Source organism: Ambystoma mexicanum, chromosome 2p, assembly GCF_040938575.1.
Source record: "Ambystoma mexicanum isolate Mex_15411 chromosome 2p, UKY_AmexF1_1, whole genome shotgun sequence".
Taxonomy (NCBI): Eukaryota; Metazoa; Chordata; class Amphibia; order Caudata; family Ambystomatidae; genus Ambystoma; species Ambystoma mexicanum.
Window position 1 is genome coordinate 882,249,766 of NC_090923.1, and position 15,973 is coordinate 882,265,738.

Here is a 15,973-nt window from a genome sequence, read left to right on the forward strand (position 1 = left end):
CTAGTGGGGGAGCGCATTTCTATGCATAGGACGAAGCGTCTCCTTTGAGAGCGTCTGGTCCCTTCACGCAATTGCCTGTCTTCGCGGGGAGGTGGACCCATGTGGTCTCTGTCATCTCTTCAGGGTGTGGCTTGTTCATCCTCCCTTCTCGTGTTGGGCGGGCTATGCCGTGCTGTTCTTCGTCTGTCCTGGGTACGGTGTCTGTTTGTGGCAGGGCCCGTTGCGTTTTTTCACATTGTTCGATAGTGGTCCATACCCCCGCATGAGGCTCACTGTTGTCCCATGGCGGGACATTCACCCCTGTGCAGATATTTGTACCCGCATCTGTAACATGTGGCTTCTGGGCGCTTGCTTCCTTGGCTGGGGGCTGTGTATAGTTTGTTGATGAGGTCAGGATTTTTTGTGGGCTGTTGAATGGTGACCTTGCCCAGATTATCCAGTTGTGACTCTCCTGCAGCTTCCATGCGAGCGAGTGCTAGGATTTCGTCCAGGGATCTTTGTTTCTGAAGCAGTTGTTTGCGGAAAGGTTGTGAGAGACATCCTGCAATAACCTGAGACCTCAGTGCTTCCTCGTTCGAGTACTTGTGAAATTCACAGTGTTTCAATTTAATGCGGAGGCGCATGATGAAATTGTCCATGGATTGCCTTTCTCTTGTCTTGTGGTATGGAATATATGGCGTTCATAGTCGATATTGGTGTGCGGCGCGAAGTATTGTGAGAGTTTGTTGTGGAGTTCTCCATATGTTACCGTTTCAACGTTCAGCAATTCGCCCGCAATGTCCCATACCGCTGGCCCTACTGCCATGAATAATGTGTTTTTGAGCCTCTCATCGTCTTTCAGACCTATAGCCCCCGCATAGAACTTAAAGTCTCGCAGCCATGCAGTCCATCAGGGTCCTAGGTTTGATGTGTCTCTTACCTCAAATGGGCTTGGCATGTGCATGACCTGCGCTGTGCCGCCTGCCGCTTGTGCTGGTTGACCCTCTCCTTGTGTGTTGTCTGCGCTTCCTGATGACGACTCAGTGGCTTGTGCCGTGTCAGACATAGTTGTGTGTGGGCTTTGTACTTTATTTTGTGCTTGCCGAAGTCTCTTACTATGAGCAGGTGATCTTCTGTGAAAATTAGTCCACTTGTTTTCCCTCTTTTTTTCTTTTTTTTTTTCTTCGGGTGTTTTTCCTGACCCTGGGGCTTGTGGGGTTCTTCTTGGGGTGATTTCCCTCAAATGCTTTCCTGTGTGCTTCAATATGGAGGCTGCCGTGATCCTGCAGGGAGCATCGCCTGTGTAGCAGCAGCTGGGCGTGTCACAACGGCGTGGTTGCGCCTCCGCGTATGCTCGTGGGTATTTTGCACCGTTGCTGGGGCCCCCCGTGCTGGTGCTGGCTCCTGTGCTGCTGGGCTGGAGAGGGCTTTGGAACGTTTGCGTTCTGTGGCTGTGGCGCGTGTTTTCTGTTCACACGCATATTCCGCGTGTTCTGTGGCTGGCCCGGCCTCCGCCAAACTCCGTTGCTCGTGGGAGGCGCGCCGACGCGCTTCAATGCTCGACGGCAGGCCTCTTCCCTAGGCACGGGCAGGTTGGGCACCCCTCGTCGCCATTGCTAAACACTCAAATGGTGCTGGCCGGCCGTACTCAATCACGACATGGAGCCACAGTATCAGGCAACCTCTCTTTATTAATACAAAGCGGCAACTGCCGGAGAACCCCCTTATCCCCTCCCTAACCTCAACGTCATGTCCTTTCTTCTTCCGCGCGTGGGCCTCGACCAGGCCCCGCCCACATAATGATGTGGACTTGCAGACAGGGACCACCAATGTAGCACTTACATGCTGTTGGGCAGGTATGGATTGGCAAGGTGGGACACTGGGAGATTTCCATCGGACTTTGGCAGATGGCACCCCTTTTTTGGGGGGAGGATACATCAATCGTCACCGTGCAGTATTCGTTAAGCCTTCATGATCGGATTTCATTTTTCGTGGTTTTGTGTTCTTTTGTTGGTTGCATAACTTGAAGAATGACTGAATTAAGAGAACGTTTTTTATTTTTGAATAAGTTAAATTTAATTTACCTGCACCTGTATTCTTGCAAATCGTTTATTCTAAGCAGTTCAGACTAGTAATCGCTAATAACTGTGTCAGACATGGTTTTAAATTATTTTCGAAGAGGGCGGTCATGGCCATCAGAACTCGGATGCAGTTACAAAATGCCATTCGAGAGCACTTTTCTCACACACATCAAATATTAAGACTGTTATTATTACTGGTTCAGCCTAACACACATTTTGGAAAAGGCTCCTTTTGGCTAACGCTCCCTGCCTGGGAATGAGACCCTCGCCCAACAATCAGGCTCCGTCAGTGAACTTCAAAAAGGCCTCGCAACCAGCAGCCCACCACAGGTTAGAGGGCTGCCTTTGCTGGGTAATGTGAAGTACTTGGGTGGTGCTATTTTATCAATTGTTTTATTTTATTCCTAATGAAAGTCATTGTAAGAATCATGCAGCTAAAACTCCTGCCTATAGCATTGCCAAACTCAATTTGAAGTTCTAGTCAGAGTATTTTCTGTAATCCATAATCCAAATCTCAAATTGTGCACCTGATTCGCTGGTGTCTAGCACGGGATGACTCATTTGTGAAGTTCTACAATGTTAGACTTCGAATCCACACCCACTTCTGTGAATTCAGATGTGAAATGGTACACAAACAGTTCCTTTCACTGGTTTAGTGACGATCAACCAGAGACTTGAACCACATAAACCAGAGGTGAGGCGCCTAACCTCAAGACCACACGGGGTCTGATCATGACGTTTTTGCAAAGGCTCATTTGCATTGTAATCTGCAGGAAATATGTAAACACTGTCAGAGTTTAAAAGTTGAGCACTTGGGGCATGGCTTGGAGCCGGAGCACGATGCATGACTCTGTGACTGCCCCAGACCCTATCCTGACAACCATGGCCTAGGCGGCGGCCACATATTGCTCTGAAAATACCTACTGGAGCGGGAGGTCCTGCAGGGGTCGGATGGTGAGGGCTGGAGCCATGCTGGCTCACCCGTTCCAGAGCTCTGCATTTTGTTGCCCCAAATTACCAAAATCCAACATGGGGCCCCACACCTTTGCACCCTGGGGAGCAGGGGAGTGACCCACGGGGGACCGTGCGGTTGTTGGACGGGCGAGCCTGCGGTGGCTGCCTCCTGGTCCAGGAGGCGCTACCCTGTGCTCGGTTCCCTGCAGCGAGGGGGCTCCTCGTCGCCCGTGGTCGCTGAGCGATCAATGGCCCTCTGTGAGCTCCTGAAGATGTGTGGAGCACCCAGAGTCCCAGAGAGGATCGGCTGAGCCAGGAACCTGCTTGAAGTGGCCGGGAGGCCCCAGCTGTGGCGCCTGTTGCATAGCACCCCTCCTGGGAGCATGGTAGCTTCCAGGATGTTGTAATGGGCAGTAGCCACGTGATCGACTTAATAAAAGAAATGAACCGCTTCCGGTTCGTCAGTCAGACCAACCACGACTCCGGTGTGTGTTTTGTTCAGCACATGCTGGTGCTACACCGCGTGTTGAGGGCCCAAGGATGGGCCCAGCACGAGGACGGTGCCCCTGCTGTGCAATGCCGTCCCTGGGAGATGCAGCAGCCCTGTGACCACGGCTGTCGTGGTGACCCCGGCCTGGGTGCCCACCCTGAGCTGGGGCCGTCGTGTGCTGGGTGCCCCCAGCCATATGGGTAGCTCCAGTGACCTGGAGCAAATGGGGCTACCCCCACTCCTTGACCCTCGGCGTGATCGCCACCCACACAGACTGTGTCGGGTGTTCCCGACGTGTGCATGGGGCCTGCCCGGTGATCCGGAGCAGGCCCCCAACAATGGCGATGAGGAGAAGGGGCCCCGCATGCCCCGAAGGATGGTGAGGAAGTACCTGCCCCCCTGCTTACAGGGCTCGGTTGTAGCCCTGAGATGCCCCCACCCCGCCGTTGTGGGGAAAGAAGTGATGCGGCGGGAGGAGGAGCCGCTCCCCCACCTGTGTGGAGGAGAAGTGATCTCGGCCGCACTGTGGAGGCGGTGGTGGCCGCGTGAGCTGCCCCCCCTCTCCCATCTGAGGGGGAGGACTGCACCAACAAAAGAAAAGGTGGCGCGGGCCGCAAAGGAGTTAGCTGTGAAGGGGGTACGCCATACAGCTGAGGCAGCCCGAACCACGAGCACTGAGCTACTACGCCTCCACCCGCAGCCCGCATACCATGAAGCGGCTGGTCCCGCGGGCTGGTCAGTCTCGTGTATGGCATCATCCGGACGGTGCCGGCCGCATGGCGTGCTGCCCCTCCCCCCACTGAGTGGTGGAAGAAGCGGGTCGTCACCCGCGGTGGGGGAGGGGAGGAGCATGCCCCCCCGATGAAGAAGGTGAGCGGCACCTGCCACAAAGGGAAGGGGCGTGGCCCAAGAGACCCAGGCCAAAAAGGGAAAAAATCAATCAAGAAAGCGGAATCGGCCGCGTGAGACGCTGCTACCCCCCCAAAGAAGAGATGAAGTGGCTGTGGCCGCAACAAAGGAGCAAGGGAGTTGGACGTGGCCCAAACAACTCAGGGTCGTAGCAGTGAGAAAAGTAATACGTGGTACACAGTGAACAACAGTGGGAGGCAGCCCCCAAGCCATCAAAAAAAAGAAAATGGGGGCTCAACCAGTACCCTGCCACACAGCAGTACAGCAGGTGCCCGGCCCACATGATCTGGCACCTGCTCCTTCTACCATCATGAGGGAGCAACACCAACATCAAGAACAGTGGGGAGACATCCAAATGTACGAGGGGGCAAGCAGGCCCGGAGCACCCTGAAGAGGAACGGCTGATTGCCCTGCGGCCCTCCCCAGCAGCAAGGAAGTGAAGGGCCATGTAACATCAAGGGCCCCAGGCACAACCCGGGGCCGGTGGTGGTGAATTTGGTACTTCTACGGGGAGGGTTGCAGCTCTCACGAGTGCTTGTGCGCCCTCCTACGTCTGTTTGCCCACACATCCTGCCACCAGTGTCTCCTTGCCAACTGACCCAGGTGGTGGAGAAAGTGTGAGGGGTGACCTGTTGTTCGGCACTCTGCCACTTGTGGCGGGTTTCCTCCCCCCGATGTAAGTGTACCTGGCCGATGTGGTCCTGTCCCCCCTCCCCAGGCACGGTTTTTCCAGTCCTCGTGGACTCTGACACCTGCCAATGAGAGAGAGAGAGTGGAACAGAGGGGCCTGCTGCCAAGGTGCCAGTAACCCATCACAGGCAGCCCGAGACCATGGACTATGCCGATGTGGCCCCTAGGCCTCCCCAGGTGCGGCTTTGCTGGCTTTTGTTGTGACTTTGGTGTCCCCATCCGAAATGAACATTGGCGGGGCTCAGGATGGGTGCCGGCGACTCCACGGTGGCGGAGGATGGACATCATCTCCAGCGTCCTGATGATGACTCCGGACCGGCAGACACGGACCGGTGTGAAATGGGCCGGTTGGGGGGGGGGGAGCAATGTGATGTTGTGCACACCCGCACATGCAGAATGTTTTATGTGGTGCCAGTGGCTCTCACTAGTGTTTTTGTGGTAGTTGAACCACTAACCCAGGTTAATAAAGGGTGTGAAAAGAAATAGTAGAGTGGTTATAGCAGTAGTATTGTGTGGTTGTGAAGTTTTGGTTTGTTGTTATAAAAAAAGGAGTGGTGTTGCATAGCACCCCTCCTGAGAGCATGGTAGCTTCCAGGATGTTGTAATGGGTCACGTGGCAGTAGCCACATGACCGACTTAATAAAAGAAACAAGCCGCTTCCGGTTTGTCAGTCAGACCAACCATGACTCTGGTGTGTGTTTTGTTCAGCACCATGCCGGTTCTACACCGCGTGCTGAGGTCCCAAGGACAGGGCCCAGCACGATGACGGAGCCCCTGCGGGGCAACGTTGTCCCTGGGAGATGCGGCAGCCCTGTGACCACGGCTGTCGTGGTGACCCCGGCCTGGGTGCCCCAGAGCCGGGGCCGTCATGTGCTGGGTTCCCCCAGCCACGTGGGTAGCTCCAGTGACCTGGAGCGAGTGGGGTGACCCCCACTCCTTGACCCGCGGCGTGATCGCCACCCAAACAGACTGTGTCGGTTGTTCCCGACGTGTACATGGGGCCTGCCCGGTGATCCGGAGCAGGCCCCCAACAGCGCCTGGCTGCAGTGAGAAAGGCTGGGAGTTCTTAAACCCCTGGGAGGCTCTAACATTCTGCTGTAGAGTGCAGAGTCCTGCGACCACGTGAACACTAAATCCCTCCAGTGTGTGTGATCAACCACCCCTTGTGAAATGCTGGCGCTGGTGGATGAGCATGTGCATTACAGTAAGACCTGAAGTTTTCCAGCGAGGATGTTAACTTGAGGTGCAAGGCAACCCATTGCACGAGCCAAAAGCAGGGTGGCAACTTTTCAGGCCAGGTCCAGCAGCTCATCCAAAGGGAGAAGTTTATGCTCTCCTTATCTGGGCAATATGACGTCACAGCATAATAGTAGAGCCGGAGAGATCAGGAGACGAAAACTGGCCGCAAAAATAAACAAAGGTGTCCTGTTTCTCTACGTAGGGAGGAGGTTTGGCATTCTGGTTCAGGTATAAACCCAAAAAGAATGCCCATTTCTGCTCACTGCCAAGGGATCGCCATTGGAGCACTTCAGGGTATCCATCTGCGAATGCATCATGCACCAGCAACACTCAAGAAAGCAGCAATGCTCACAAGCGAGCAATGACAGGCATTTGAAGTCGCACAGCCTCGGGTAATAGCGAAGGGTGTCACATTGACCTGCGGCGGCTGAAGACTGGGTTGCCGGCCAGGTGCAATCTACCTGGCCAAAGCAGAGGTGGAACCAAGAGGTCATACAGAGGGATGTCCCCACGGTGAAGGCAGAGAGAACTTGTGGTGGTCTCCCAGGTGGTCAGTATTCTTCCTAATGCAGCCCGTATGACACGCAGTCTGCGTCCATCCGCCCTCTGACGCTCTGTGGGGCCTCCTCGCGGATCACTGATCGCCAATAGCTCCCCCACCCAAATAAGGAAAAACCCAATCACCAGAGTTGGGGCGGTGGGCCACCACAGCAGTTCTTGAAAGGCAGCCGCAGCACACAGAGGTGGGGCCCAGGGAATGCTTATTGCCACCACAAATCAATATGGCGAAAACCCCTAAGGTGACATAGCACGCAGACATCTCCAACTTACTGTTGAGCACCACAGAGAAACCAAAAAAGGCAGACCGAGTCGAGGCCATGGTCCATGCAGAGGACCCGTTTCTGAGCCCTTTGCCTCCCGCTCACACAGTTACGAAGACTGACCTGCAGGATCTCCTTGTCGCTATGACAAGGGAATACCAAAAAGGCACTGATGAGCTCATGAAGAAAATCACCAGTCTGGACAGGTACGTGCAGGATGTCGAGAGCAGAACAGCTGAAATGGAGACCACCCTATGCGAGCAAAACTATGAAATAAACAAAGGAGCCAATAGGGTCGTTGCATTGGAGGCCAGGTGTGAAGTCCTGGAAATGAAACAGAAGGATACAGAGAGTCGCTCCCGCCGCAATAACTTTCACCTGCGAGGCATTCTGCCTACGGTCCCTGACAAAGATGTAGATGAATTTGTCCGGGACCTCTTTCGCTTTGTAGTAGATCCCCCTGACAGTGGGGGTCATTCCGAGGTTGGAGGTAATGGAAAAACGATGCCGGTAAAGGATTACCGGCATCGCATACCACTCCGGGCTATTCCGACCTAAGACCCCGCTATTAGAGGCACCATTAATAACGGTGCCTCTAATAGCTGCATGGGCACGGGCACGCGGCTCATCATACCGGCAATACCGGCATGCCGCTAATGGGAGGAAATTACAAGTCAGGCGGACAAGCAAATACCGCATCATGAAGGCGCTAATAGTGGATACCGGGCTACCGGTAATACCGGCATCGTGAACCAACCGTAAAATGCTATGTGCAGTGTTCCCAACTGCCACAGGTGCACACAATCAGCACAGGTGGAGGCAATGGAGTCTGAGCCAGCACAAAAGGAGCACACCCACACACCACACCCCTTCCTACACCAAGATGATTCCAATAGTAATAGCAATACTGGGGATGGAGGACATGCTTGCATTGCTACACCAGCAACAACAACAACAGCAACAGCAGGCACCACAGAGGAGAAGCAGGAGGAGAAGGAGGGTGAGACAGGCCCAGCATGCCCCACCAGTGCAGCCAGCGGTACCACACAGGCAGCCACCAATCCTTCGCATCAGAGCCAGTCCATTCAACCTAACCCCTGAGCAGATCCACACCCTGTACCATCTGGTCCGGGACACCATCACCACCATCGTGGACATGATACACGACGACATTGTCAGCCTCATAGAAATACGCACCGCCATCCCCCCTCTACTGAAGGTAGTATCGGTGCTCCACTTCCTTGCCACAGGCACCTACCAGCACACAGTGGGGCACATGCATGGCATATGCATGGCATATCACAACCCTTATTTTCTCGCATTCTAAACCAAGTGCTGGATGCCCTCCTCAAGCACACAAGGGACTACATATCTCTACCACGGACTCCCCAGGACATTTCTGATACAAAAGTTGGCTTCCATGCACTGGCAGGCATGCCAAATTGTATAGGAGCCCTAGACTGCACCCACATGGAGTTGGTGGTCCCGCATGCCACGGAGGTGGTGTACCGCAACCGCAAGCAATACCACTCCATCAATATGCAGATGGTATGTGACGCCAGCAAGATCATCACACATTGTTGTGCCCGATATCCCGGATCAACTCATGACTCTATGGTTCTGTGGAACTCCACGCTACCACGCTTCATGGAGCGACATGCTGGACGACGTGCCTGGCTGCTTGGTAAATTGCATGCCAGGCACATGGTACTGAAATGGGTGGAGAGATGCACACACCACCATGGTGTCAATGTTGGTGTCAATGTTGATGTAACAGCACGATGTGCACATCACTAAACACTGTGCCCCAAAGCATTCCAAACAGAACATGACACCCAAATCCCATAGGAATGAAGTAAGATCGACACCTATCACACAGGGACGTCATTTCACCAAAATGCCAGGGGTAGCGGAAGTGACATCATGCGTTCTTTGACCCCCGATGACATCACAGCAAATGATGTCATTTGACCCCACCCCAAAGTGATATCGCAGGTAGCGATGGAACACGACCTTCCACCCATTGACAAAACAGGAAGTGGCATCACATAGCATTGTACACTACGATAAATATGGTTACATATCACTATGATGTGATGTGCATTTCATACAAGAATGGATCACCATATGTATCATTAAGATCAGTGTGTATAGGCCCATATTACTAAACAACTGTGAATGCAAGCAGACGTCCATGACCAAATGATAATGATGTGTTATTATATAGCACTTACGCTTAAGCGCTTTGTATAGAAAAAATATACACCCAATATCACCCAACCTGTGTTGGTACTCATTTATCGACCTCAGAAGGATGAAAGGCTGAGTTGAGGCGTTTAAGAACAGACTAAATCAGTGATTCACCCCCTGAAGTGTGCCTGAAATAAACCTTTAATGAGTCTAGCAATTATTTTATAGAATTCCAGAAAGACACATTATTTGGTATTCCTATTCTTTCTTATTTAGGGTCAGTGCTGAAAGTGTTAGACTTGTAGCACTCCTGTTCTTATTTTCCTTTTTTTTTTTAAGGGGCCTGAAGAAGAAAGCCAGCAACTCCAAAAGTAAAGAGCCATAGCTCAGGAGCTTGCATTACTAAAAATAAAAATGTTAACTTTTTTTTTTACCTTTTTTTTAGAGGTCTCAAGGGAGATCTCAGACGTCGCAGTTGCGACCTCTGGCGACCCCTAAATGACGTCCCTGCTATCACAACATGACAAACAGTAAACCACCCCACATCCCACAATACGTGCACCACTCATCTGCGGACCTCATCCTCTGTAACACCATCCAGCAACATGCAGTGAATATGCACTATGTTGCTGTCTCCAGCAAATCACCACACAGGACAAGCATTCATGGGAGTGCATTGAACAGAACCACCAAGGGAATCCACTGTCTGCAGGTGACAGTGGCTAGCCCTTGAAGTCGCGGCTCCTCACCCCTGTCCGAAACCCACAGAACAGGCACGAGGAGGACTACAATCGATCCCACACCCGTACCCGTGTGGTCATTGAGCAGACCTTTGGCCTGTTGAAGGCACAGTTTTGCTGCCTTAGCTGGTCGGGTGGGGCACTCCTCTACAGACATGAGAAGGTGGCCAAGATCATCATGGCATGTGTCATGCTGCACAACATGTGTATCCGACGGAATGTGCCCCTGCCCCCTGACATTGAACTGCTACCACTTGGTGATGATGAGGGGGATGAAGAAGATGTGGCTGCACATCATCGCGTTGCCGATGCACAGGAGGGACGTGCTGTGCATTAGTCAGTGATTGCACAATATTTCTGACACTGACACACATGGCTGCAGAGGGTGACATGATAGTTGGACAGAGGGAACTGGGTGTGGGGGTACATGTACATTATGCACTGTATATGAATAAATGACACATGCGCAATGATGAATGTCCACTCAAGTTATTTTTTTCACACAACGGGTGCATTGAAATGTCCAATGACCATGAAAGTGCACTAACCCTCCACCACCTTCACTCCCTCCCCCCACAACACCCCCACACACCCTCACCCCCCTCCGCCTCCCCCACAACTCCCCCCACACACCCTCATCCCCCTCCCCCTGCCCCCACAACTCCCTCACACACCCTCACTACCCTCCCCCTCCCCCCACAACTCTCCCATACACCCTCACCCCCTCTCCCTCCCCCCGAACTCCCTGACACACCCTCCCCCTCCTCCCCCTCCGCCCATAACTCCCCCACACATGTCCCAACAAGTGTCTATTGCCTTCATCAGGCTGGCCAGTCTACTTCCTGCCACTCCCTGCACCTGGTGGTGGCATGTCCGGGCGGCGCAGGGTGCGCGACGACCTGCGTAGTGGGCTAGTCTGTTTGGAGCTCTAGGACGAAGGGGTGGCCCCTATTCCATTTGGGGGGCCGGACGCTCAGCCTCCATTGCATCAGCAATGCGGCTGAGGACCTGCCGCAGGGCTGATACCTCCTCGCATAGTCTACTTGTGTTATCGGCAATGATCTTGCCCATAGAGGCGGTGTTTTCGCGCCACTCCTGTCTTGCTTGAGCATTGTCAGTTACAAATTGTTGCACCAGGGCAGTTAGCTACTCCTGCCGCTGCACCCCCGCCGGTACACCTGTGGAGGTGGAGGGTGCTTGGGTGTCATGCACAATTTCTATTGGCTCCCCTATGGGACTCATGTCCCCTTGGTTGTACTTCCCCCCAGACTGCTCCGGGGTGGTGCCGTGGTCGGAGTCTACCGATGTGAGCTGGGGGGATGGTGCCGGGCTTGGTGTGTGAGGCAGGTCGGAGGAGTCGTCCTCCATGGGCACCCACAACTGTTCCTGCGCCTTGTCCTCAGCCAGGGGTGCTGTAGCATCCGCCTCCCCGACAGAACTGCTCTCTGCTGAGAGTGCAGCTTCAGCTGTGTCCTGTGCCAGTGCAACTGGAGTTGTGGGTTCTGTGTCGACGGCCCTTGGCGGCACCAGTGCCGTGGCATCCGGAGGTGGTTTCCTCTGCGGTGCATGGCGAGGCTTGTGTTGGCCTTTGGAGGTGGAAGGCCTGTTGCCCTCATCCCGGGCCCTCTTCCGGGGTGTAGTCGGCTGTGGGGGTGAGTCCCGGGCCTCGCTGTCATGATCTGAGCCTGTGGGGGTTGAAGAGAGGGACGGCATGGGTGATAGTTTGAGAAGCATCATTCATACATTTGTATAATTGCTCATCTACACAATAGAGGGTAATAGGCAGTGGAGTTTGGATGATCACGTTGCTTGCTATATGGGTGGGTAATGCAGGCCTCCGTCGGGGTCACTCATGTTGGGGCAGACGTATGCTATGTGACATGCATATGTGTTGTGGCCTGCATGCAGTGTGACTTATGCCATTAACATCTTAGTGTGGTTTGTGTAAGGTATGTCATTGACTTGCTGCAGGCATCTGCATGTGTCTGTGCTGCGTACGACAAGCAGGCTGGGAATGTGTGTGTATTGGGCCATGGCTTGCCTCTTTAGACAGGCATATTGGTGGATTATCATCAGACTCTGCATTACAGTGTTTTCTTAGGACACTCACCTCCTTCTGCCGATGAGGTGGCGCCACACTCCATGTCTCCAACGCCTTCAATGGCCTCCATGCCGATCAGGCTGGCACATATGTCCTCCCACCGGGACAGCTTTATCGGAGAGCTTGCTCCTCCGCCAGTTGCCATGGCCTGGCTCCTGTTTGCCGAGAGGATGTTGTGGACTTGCAGGCGCAAGCCATCCCACCTCTTCCTGCAGTCCTTAGTTGTGCGGGGGGTGTTGCCAACCGCGCTGACTTTTTGTGCCACTAGTGGCCAGATCTCCTTCTTTCTGATGACAGCCTCCCTCTTGAGGCTCTGGGCAAACACGACATCGGCATTCTTAGCCAGGGTCTCCGCCAGCATGGTGAGCTCGTCTTCATTAAAGCACTCCTTGCGCTGGCGGGAGGCGCCCTTTTTCACTGCCTTGGGCATTGTATTGTTGTTGTGGATTGAATGTGGCACACAGCAATATACTACAGGTCGTGGCTGCTGAGGGTGGCAATGGATTGTGTTTTTAAAGATGGCCGCCGTGCTCTTTCCCGTTCCTGTGAGATGACGATACTTCCGGTTCCGCTTATTTACGGTGACCGTCTTGATTCATGCCAGTAGTGCTATCTGCGCTTTACATGATGCCGCTAAGGGCCATTTTCGTGACTTTAGCGGCATGCCGGTAATGTCGTTACCGGCATGGCGCAAAGCTGGTGCCCACGAAGTCGTAATGGCCCTCTATTACTTACCTCTAACCTCGGAATGACCCCCAGTGCCTCACTGGAACTGGATAGCGTTCACCTCCCCCAGCTGCGGCAAGTGCAGGGCTTCCCCCCATATGTCCTGGCAAGGATCCATTTCTATAAGATCAAGGAGGAGAATATGAAAGCGGCAAGGAACTCGCTTCATATCCAGTTCAGGGATGCCTCCGTTGCATTGTATCAGTACCTGGCCACTACTACACTGGCAAAAAGGAAGGACCTGAAACCACTGACAGAATGGCTGTGGGAGAGGAAGATTGCGTACCACTGGGGTTTCCCCATGGCACTGCTTTTCATGTCACAGGGTAAGCCATGGAAGGTGCGCACAATGAAGGAGGCAGTAAAAGCTTCTCAACCTGGATTGTGCAGGTGAGGGAGACCTCATCAGCTCTGCGCCAAACTCGGCTCCACTGAGGAGGTCTGCAGAGTCCTGCACCCGAGTGAGCAGTCGGCGGAGACCCAACAGCCAAGCCTGCAAGAACAAGAAAGGCGCAGTGGGTTGAAGCAGGAAGGACTGCCGGCAGTCATGGAGGCCGACTCCTGATCTGAGGGGTTGGGGGAGGCTGGTGGGAAACACTCCTTGACTGGTGGGAGGACACATACCCACAGGAGGATACTGTGTGGCCACCTCGGGCCGCAGCTGTAGCTCCCAGAGGAACACTGGGTCTGCAAGAAGGTTTTTGATCGTTCAATGTTATAGTAGTGAACTGGTTTCAGTTCAGCCTTGGGAGATGCATGAAGTCCTGTTATTGGTGAGTAGGGCGGGGGATTCGGAACAACTGATAAAGTCACAGGTGAAGTTATGTTTTACTGCTTCCGAGGTTTGGTTGTCGTGGGGTGGGCTGGTTGCCCCAGGGAATGTGGGCTTTGCTCTTTCACTGTTCTCTTGTTGTGTGGGAGTGGGGACACATTGGTGGGAACCTTTAGGGGAGTTCACTACATCACATTGCTGCCATCGCAGAACGTTCTCATGGCGCAAGGAAACGATCAGGCACTTGTGATTTTCCACGGTCAGAGACTTGCGTCAGGGGTTGAGCACACCACATTGGTAGAAAGTCATGGCTGACAATACCATTAGAGAGCTCTCTATGGTGAAAAGGAATATGCAGTATCTCTAACTTCCCAGGGAAGGGAAAGTCAGTGGCTTGCAGGCTGGCAGAGATATCAGCGGACATAGTCTGCCTACAAGAGATGCACCTCCTGGCCTCTGACGAGCGGCAGGTTAATTTTGGGTGATTTTCGAGGGCTTACTTTGCTACATCAGGGGATAAGAAAAGGGGTGTTGTGCTGCTCTTCAGTATAGAAGTACCTCTAACCAATTTCACAGTGAAGCGGGACCCAATGGGGAGAGATATACTAGGCTTCCCAGTACTAGGCATTATGCCAAGAGTGATATCGGACCACGCCCCGGTAATGGCCCGCATTTGGGCAATCGGCTTCCCAGCCCGGCCACAAAGGCCTTGGCAGCTGCATGACTCCGTACTACAAGATGCTGCATTTCAGCAGGAAATATCCACCGCCCGAACCAATTTCTTTGCGGAAAACTGTTCCTCGGATTGCTCGCCCTCAATGGTCTGGGACGCCATGAACGCTGTGATAAGGGGGGAAAGGGCAGCTGCAGGACCAAACCCTCACATTTGCATCACTTTACTGCCTGAACAGTGTGCAAGACTGGTTCCTACGCACAATTGCCCCAGACATCTCCTTTGCAGAGGGCCGGATCCTCATGAGAGGAGACTTCATCTTGGTCCCTGACCCAGGGGCCGATAAAACTCTAGCACACACTAGAGAAGACTACATGAGGGCTGTGGTGTTCACCAAATTTCTCAGGGAATTGTTAATAGTGGACATCTGGAGATTATCAAACGTGGGCTTGCACAACTACACATTCTATTCCCACGTCCATAAGGGTCTCTCAAGAATAGATCTGATCCTCATGTCTAGCAAGCTTTACCCCTGCCTCGAGAGGGTCAGCATTATGCCAAGAGTGATATTGGACCACGCCCCGGTAATGGCCCGCATTTGGGCAATCGGCTTCCCAGCCCGGCAACAAAGGCCTTGGCAGCTGCAGGACTCCGTACTACAAGATGCTGCATTTTGGCAGGAAATATCCACCGCCCGAACCAATTACTTTGCGGAAAACTGTTCCTCGGATTGCTCGCCCTCAATGGTCTGGGACGCCATGAAAGCTGTGATAAGGGGGGAACTTATTATGTGCGTGGCAGCGCTTAGGCGAACTAATCAGCTGCAGCAGGCACAGCTAGAGGGTGGATGACAGAGCTAGAAAAGGTACATGAAACCAGCCAGTCCATTAAGGTGTGGAGGGACCTTAAAAAAGCAAAGTCCATGCTGGAAATATATTTAGCCAATAAATCTGCATGAGCCCTTGCATACACCAAGCAGTTCTACCACATAAACAACAACAAAGCGAATAAACTTAAAAAATGCATACTTGCAACAACATCCAAACACTGAGGGGCCCAAATGGTCCCTGAAGGTCTTGGAGGAGGACAAACTAAGCACGATCGTGGAGCACCATACAGGTGTGATGGCGGGTGCCCCAATAGAGAGCGCATTACAAGCTAGCCCCTTATCCACCATCTCCCCATCCCACCGGGCCTGCTGAACCCCCTTGAGCTTCCAATCTCCCTTGAGGTGGTTGCAGCAGCAATTAAGTCCCTGAAACACACAGACCCGGGACCTGATGGCTTCACAGCCTGACTTTACAAAGTATATGGCCACGCCTTAGCGCCTCACCTGGCCACTCTCTTCAACTTCTTCCTAGTCACAGGGTGCATCTCACTATCTACGAAGGAATTCCTAACCATTCTCATACCGAAGCCTGTGAAGGACCCAGGGGATTGCGGCTCATACAGGCCCATAACGCTGATGAATAATAATGTGAAGATCTTCTCCAAGATCTTGGCATCTAGGCTCCCTGTGCTACTTGGCGCACCCTGACCAGAGGGAATTCATCCTGGCCCGCACCACCCATGACAACATCAAGCGCATTCTCAACATTATCAAGAGCG